This window comes from Lissotriton vulgaris, chromosome 12 (assembly GCF_964263255.1).
Source record: "Lissotriton vulgaris chromosome 12, aLisVul1.2, whole genome shotgun sequence".
In the NCBI taxonomy this organism is placed as follows: domain Eukaryota; kingdom Metazoa; phylum Chordata; class Amphibia; order Caudata; family Salamandridae; genus Lissotriton; species Lissotriton vulgaris.
The window spans coordinates 513,600,300-513,608,130 of NC_141700.1; the positions used below are offsets into that span (position 1 = coordinate 513,600,300).

The following is a 7,831-nucleotide window of genomic DNA, read 5'->3' on the forward strand; positions in this document are numbered from 1 at the left end:
CATTTTCCTTAAATTCCTAATTTGGCCCCTTTCGATGGAGAGCTTGCACAGTACCCTTTCTCTTTCACACACACTGGAGTATAGAGCTATCAAAGGTTGTTAGCTGTCTCTCCGTGTGGCACTGAATCTGATCAGCATCAAGGGTCAGATTTCCTGTGTACTCGCCAACAGGGCATAAAAGGCATCCCATTCTTGTCCACCGTCCAGGTCACAATGTCTTAGCCAATATTCATGTTCCCAAATTCATCATAGTAGATGGTGCTGTTTCTGATGGTGAAGTTTATCGTCTTTAATTCTTTTAACAGCTCCTCTCCAGCCTGGATGCCATTCACCGTCCTCTAGAAACGCACCGCACGGCTATCTCTATCATTTGATAGCCACAGAGGCAAGGCTGGCTGTGGCAGAACTTCAAGAGTCCCTGAAGAGTACCAACAATTGTCTGATAGATTCCAAAGCCTGGGCATCACTTTCTGGGGTTTTCTTCCCAGAGTCTGTTGGCGTCTCCAGATTGTTCGCTTGGATTCCAGTCAGAACTTCAAGAGACCCCGTCGGGGGTGCCAACAATTTTCTGACAGATTCTGCAGTCTGGGCAGCACGTTCTGGGGTTTTCTTCCCAGAGTCTTTTGGCGTCTCCAGATTGTTCGCTTGGAGTCCAATCAGAACTTCAAGAGACCCCGTCGGGGGTGCCAACAATTTTCTGACAGATACTGCAGTCTGGGCAGCACGTTCTGGGGTTTTCTTCCCAGAGTCTGTCGGTGTCGCCAGAGTATTCGCTTGTAGGCGAGTCTGTTCGCGAATACGCTGCACTTCAGCATCAAAGGCTCGGGAAGGCTTCTCATCTGGGGCCTGTAATTGCAATGGGTGGTGCCTCAGGGCTGGGACCAGCTTGTAGCTTGGTATCCTCCGAAGAGCTTCATTCAGCTGATGCATCTTATTCAGCTTCTCCTGCGCACTACGCAGCTTAGCGCGGACCTCTTCAAATGCATCGCGAAGAACCGTACTGTCTTCCAATAGTTTCGATATTGTATCCATCAGCATCTCCACGTGGTTCTCATTCTCCCGCTGGAGCTGGGCGTATTTCTGGTTGTGGCTCTCCAACGCGCGCCGGTTTTCCAGCTTTAGGGAGTTATACTGCGCCTGTAAGTCAAGGAGCTGCTTCTTGGCTCCTTCATGCTGGTTCTTCAGGGTCATGTGCCGAGAGGGGAGGGTGACGTCGGGGTTCATGGCGCCTTCCTTCTCCTTGCTCAGGGCTTCTTGAGCTTTTAATTTATGTACCCCAAAATCTTCCTGGGTCTTGTGCTCCGCACGCTCCTTCTCAAGGGACTGCTCCAGACTGGACCGCTGCTCGTACATCACTCCCACCAGGCCGGAGAGCGTCTCCTGCTGCTGCTGGAACTGGAGCTGTGAGTGCCTGTACAGGTAGATCACGGACCCCAGGCACGTCACGAAGGCCAGCAGGCAGAGGACTACCTGCAGAATCCTCGTCTGCCTGCGAAACCCGCAGGCGCAGAGTCCCATCATGGCCGGAGAGCCTGGTTCCTCGTCAGGAGGGCCGGGCCCTCGGACTCCCGTGATCATCTTGACCGCAATGTCCGACTGACAGACTTATGGGCCCTGCGCGGCCTTATCTAGCCCTGCTGAGCCCCCCGGATTATGACGTTGCTGTGATACACAGCGCCGCACTGTTATGTCGAGTCAACGCGCCTTGCGTCCCAGACAGCATCAACCCTGGCTGTCTAAGTAGTCCGCGCCCTGAGCAGTGCAGCTTTGCCATCCCGTGTGTAGGTCACTGCACGTGCTGTGTGTGCGCCTTTCCTGGCCACGCCTGGCCCTTCAGAGCCTGTGAGGGGGCTCCTCGACCCCTGACGTGGATGAGATCAAAGACTCTGAGGCGAATCTTCCTGCAGGAAGCACGTGGCCTTCGACGCACAGCGCATCCCCTTTTCCGTGGAAGTGTCCCGTTTCCGCAACGCTGCACTCTGTGCGTCCGAGGGACCAGAGAGTCTGCAGCCAAACTCACACCAGATCTGGCACCAGGACACCTCCTGGTACCGGAAACACACAAATCACGAGGTCCCCAGCCAGGTGGAATACAAAGAAATAGGAATAAACAAAGTTGTGGGGCTTTCCATCATTAACACACAATCTAAGTCGCTCTCTATGTGCACAGGTGCTAACGCGTCTTTAGCCCCTGAGTGAGGCTGCCTGCGACCCACGCAGGGAGCCCCCATAGTAGAGCCGCCACCACCTTAGTGCCACAGGAGGGCACACCCGACAGGCTAGTGTTTGGACCCACTGGGGGTCCTGCGCTGTTAGGTTGAATTTTCCATGAAAAAGTCCCAGCTCTACCGCCCATCAAACTAACCAGGATCAGAAAACCTTCCAATAAGGGCCACTGTAATTATGTGATTTTTTTATTCCAGCGTTTTCCACATAATTAAGAATTTGCCGCATGGGCTGTACAGTCCATAATCTGCTGCATAATTTACAGATTTTGGGGAAAAAAATGTTTTTAGCTTAAACAAGTTACTTACATTTTTTTTAACAGCAACCCATGTGGCATGCAGTGGAAAGCCCTTCACAAAAGTTGACTGGTCATCTTTCAGAAGTTTATCGGTACTGAGATGAAATCTTTGCTAAAACAGTGTTAACATTGGTGAAAATTACCACATTTTGAAGTCATTCTATCACAAAATGTGCTGTATTATGCGACCTAATTTGCCTCTTTTTGCCGAATAATTTAGTCAGCACGGCCGCTTAATTTGGTCATCTCCTGCTGCTTAATTCCAGTGGCGCTGCCTATAAACTAGAGCACACCCCACTCCTAAACATGTTCCATATGCCCATTTTTTTATAGTCCCGTGTCTATCTTAAATGTGTTTTTTCGTGTGTTCTCGCATGCGGGCGCACTGAAGTTGCTTCAAAGTGTAAAAACCTGTAAATATGACCTAAGAAATACGTGTATTTTCTTTTATGATGCAATGCCCAGCGTGGGAGACCTACTCAGGACCTCTCCGGTGTGGTTTTACTCAGCTATGCCGCCGAGCTTCTGTGAGACGGATCCCACAGGTGAGCAGTAACGCATGGCCGCCCGCCTTCCTGCCTACATATACTCTCTGTCTCGTGCGCCATTTTGCATAGTGCCGGAATGGAAAAATCCTCTCACATGCACATATAGCGCAGCTACGTATGTATTGCTACTCTCAACCAGTGCCGCAAGCGTCGTCGCTATACAACGAAAGAGTGACTGGGCCATGGTCCATACATACCCTTTGCATAGGAGCCCTGCAGATTTGCCCTGACAGCAGCACGCGCGGAGCAGTGTGCACTAAATGTAATTTAAAATACGGATCAAACATTAATTAGTACACAGCCGGCATTTGAGTCTCACAGTGCTGGGCTAACCTGCCGCCAGAGGCGGGGATCGAACCGTGAACCCTGTGGTTTGGAGTCAGGCACCCTGGCCACTGCGCCACACCTCTTCAACAAGTGCCTCATTTCTGTTTAAAAGTGCTGTAAGCAATAGCTGTTGTGATTGCACCGTTTAATATTGCTCAAATGGGCCTCAGACACATTAAATGCTAGTTGATTTTGCAGGGGATTCAAACTCCTGCTCCGGGCCAGTTAATAGTTGTGAGGTACGTCAGATCTCTGGGGCCAGCAGCACTGCATTCTGGGATTCACCGGGGTACGTACGGGCCTAGGAGCCCCAGGGGGCGGTCTGCGGTGGGTGAATGAGTGCCCCCCCCCCCCTGGCAGGGGGCCGCTTGGCAGCTCCGAGGCCGCCTGTCTGTCTAACACTTGTTAGCGAGGAGCCCCGTGGTGGGATTCACTCATTCATTGAAATCAACGCCGTGTTTTCGTTTCCGTCTCCACCAATAGCGTGCGCTGTACGGACAGTTTCTGCACATGCGACTGCACCCTGGCCCCGTGTAGTGTGTGACGCGGCCGTCAGTATTCTGCCATGTCATGGCAGGGGTCTGCTTTCATCATCGTCCAGAGCTACCAGCAAATATGCTGACGCGAAACAGATGTAGGAAAGTGCACCCCCATTTCTTCCCCCATAAAGCACAAGGTGAAAAGAGCGCGCACTGGCAGGTGCCAACATTTCATCGAAACCACAGGCGCTGTGAAACCACCAGTGTAGTTTTGTACAGTAGCCGTTTGAAATCGGGTGCAGGTAGGTTCACTTTTCTACTTTTGAGGTGACATCTCCAGGCAGGTCGTGCAAAGAACAGATGTTTAAAGCCTGCGCGTGCGGGATGAAGGCCCCTGACGTCGCTTGGAACCCCTGACCTCGCATGGGGGCCCTGGGTGGCTCTGTGCATCCCCATGTTATTGAACACCCCTGCCTCTGGTCTGGGCCACTTTGGACGATAATGGCCTTCAGTGCAGGGATTCTTGGAGCCATTATCGGACTATGTTGGGTCATCTGACTGCTTTAGAGTGGGCTGCGGGAGATGGGTTATGACACTACAGCCTAGTGCTGTATGGCCGTCCCCTGAGAATGAGTTACAATGTGAACAATGCCGTGACGCTCACCTAAATCCATCTAGACTGCACTCTGCATTCAAGCCAACATCTATCAATAGGGGCATTTTAATTTAAAAATGAACGCAAAGTTTACTGCACCACTGTCCCTTACGGGTACAATTAAACATACAAAAAATATACATAAAAACCACTAACTTATTACCTTTTACAAAGTCATGCAATTGATAACTTATTAAACAAGCATTAGAAATGCAATCGGGCTCAGATTTATTTGAGTTTGAGCTAATGGCATTGTGCATGTGGTGTGTAGTGGAATTATGCAGGTTGGATTGTAATTTTAGCAATGGTGCCATGCTGTGCTTTAGATGAATATGTTTAAAAGTAAAGTGTACCATACTGCGATTGCTACAATAGTTTATTGTGGATGCGTTAACAATTGATGTGTGCACTGATGGCTGGTGGTGTGTGTGCTTGGTGGAAGAGTGCACTGGCGCCTGGAGGTGTGTGTGCCTGGTGGAAGGGTGCACTGACGGCAGGTGGGTGTGTGCTTGGTAAAAGCGTGCAAAGATGGCTGATGGTGTGTGTGTTTGGTGAAAGCGTGCACTGACGGTTGCTGGTGAGTGCGCCTTGTAAAAGCATGCACTGACTGCTGCCTGGTGTTGTACGCCTGATGGTGTTTGTGCTTGGTGAAAGAGTGCATTGATGGCTGGTGGGGTTTGGCCCTGGTGAAAGCGTGCACTGGCGGCTGGTGTAGTGTTGTTGTGTGTGTGGTTGTGTGTGTGGTTGTGTTTGTAGTGGTGAGTCTGTTGGGGTGAGTCTGTGGGGGTGAGTCTGTGGGGGTGAGTCTGTGGGGGTGAGTGTGTGGTAGATAGTGAGTGTGTTGTGGTGAGTGGTGATGAGTGTGTGGTGGTGAGAGTGGTGTGTGTGTGGTGTGTGTGTGTGTGTGGTATGTGTGTGTCGTGTAAGTGTGTGTGGTGTGTATATGGTGTGTGTGTGTGGTATGTGTGTGTGGTGTATGTGTGTATGGTGTGTGTGTGTGGTCTTATGTGTGTGGTGTTATGTATGTGTGTGGTGGACTTAGTTTGAGTGTTTGTTTCCTGCACACTCACACACTGCCCCTACACATTCACACACTGCTCACACTGCACACTCACACTGTTCACCCTGCATAGTCACACACTGGTCATCCTGCACACTCATCTTGAACACTCACACAATGTGCACCCTGCACACTTACACACTGTTCACGCTGCACACTCACACACTGCAGTCACTGTCACTCTGCAATCACTGTTGCTCTGCACTCACTGTCACTCTGCAATCAGTGTCACTCTGCACTCTACTGTCACTCTGCACTCACTGTCACTCTGCACTCACAGTCACTCTGCACTCACAGTCACTCTCACGCGGCTGTCACTCTGCACTCTGCTGTCACTCTGCACTCACTGTCACTCTGCACTCACTGTCACTCTGCACTCACTGTCACTCTGCACTCACTGTCACTCTGCACTCACTGTCACTCTGCACTCACTGTCACTCTGCAATCAGTGTCACTCTGCAATCAGTGTCACTCTGCAATCAGTGTCACTCTGCAATCAGTGTCACTCTGCACTCACTGTCACTCTGCAATCACTGTCACTCTGCAATCAGTGTCACTCTGCAACCAGTGTCACTCTGCTGTCACTCTGCACTCTACTGTCACTCTGCACTCTACTGTCACTCTGCACTCACTCTGCACTCTGCTGTCACTCTGCACTCTACTGTCACTCTGCACTCACTATCACTCTGCACTCACTGTCACTGCACTCACTGCCACTCTGCACTCACTGTCACTCTGCACTCACTGTCACTGCACTCACTGTCACTCTGCACTCACTGTCACTCTGAACTCACTGTCACTCTGCACTCACTGTCACTCTACACTCACTGTCACTCTACACTCACTGTCACTCTGCACTCACTCTGCACTCACTGTCACTCGGCACTCACTGTCACTCGGCACTCACTGTCACTCGGCACTCACTGTGACTCTGCACTCACTGTCACTCTGCACTCACTGTCACTCTGCACTCACTGTCACTCTACACTCACTGTCACTCACTGTCACTCTGCACTCACTGTCACTCTGCACTCACTGTCACTCTGCACTCACTGTCACTCACTGTCACTCTGCACTCACTGTCACTCTACACTCACTGTCACTCTACACTCACTGTCACTCTACACTCACTGTCACTCTACACTCACTGTCACTCTGCACTCACTGTCACTCTGCACTCACTGTCACTCTACACTCACTGTCACTCTGCACTCACTGTCACTCACTGTCACTCACTGTCACTCTACACTCACTGTCACTCTGCACTCACTGTCACTCTGCACTCACTGTCACTCTGTACTCACTCTGCACTCACTGTCACTCGGCACTCACTGTCAATCGGCACTCACTGTCACTCTGCACTCACTGTCACTCTGCACTCACTGTCACTCTGCACTCACTGTCACTCTGCACTCACTCTGCACTCTGCTGTGGTGGCGCTGTGCTGGCGCAGAGTGATGCTGCCGTTGCGCTGAGTGATGCTGTGGTGATGCTATGGTGGCACTGAGTGATGTGGTGGCACTGAGTGATGCTGTGGTGGTGCTGAGTGATGCTGTGGTGGTGCTGAGTGATGCTGTGGTGGTGCTGAGTGATGCTGTGGTGCTTCTGTGTGATGGTGTGGTGGCACTGAGTGGTGCTGTGGTGACGCTGAGTGATACTGTGGTGGCGCTGAGTGATGCTGCACAGCAACATGGGTAGGGTTGAGGGGAGGTAGGTGAAGAAAGAAGGGGTGGTGACGGCGAAGCAACACAGTAGTGTATGCAAAAGCAATAGGGGTAGGGCAGGAGTGCACGCAAAAGCAACAAGGAATGGAAGAACAGAAAGCAACACATTGGTGGGTCGAAGCACAATGGAGGGTACTGGTTGGGGTAATAGTTGAAGCACAGGGGCGAGCGTTTAAGATGGCGTGGAGAAGCAGTCAGGCAACAGAGCTAACCGAGTGGGGGGTAGAGATGTACATGAGGGAGGAGACAAGAAAACACATGCACTTACAGCAGTACTTCATAAAAATGAAAAAAAGAAGTAATTGTAAATTGTAAAGATGCATGCTACATGGGAAGGACAAGCACAAGACTGGCAAGATAAAAAGCAGGCATATGAGAATAACAAGGAAAGCCAACCAATGGTAAGCAATGGGTGGGATCCAAGTCCCTCCATGTTTTTGGTAGCCACAAAATGCCTTGCAAGACAGTGCATGTGCAGTCTAGTATGTTCAACCTAAAAACAAAGAAAAATTTG

The 7,831-nt window shown here is 50.8% G+C and overlaps 1 pseudogene; it reads right to left on the reverse strand.

Moving 5' to 3' along the window:
• Nucleotides 1–218: 218 nt before the first annotated feature.
• On the reverse strand, nucleotides 219–1,518 carry LOC147677636 (Golgi integral membrane protein 4-like; annotated as a pseudogene).
• Nucleotides 1,519–7,831: the final 6,313 nt, after the last annotated feature.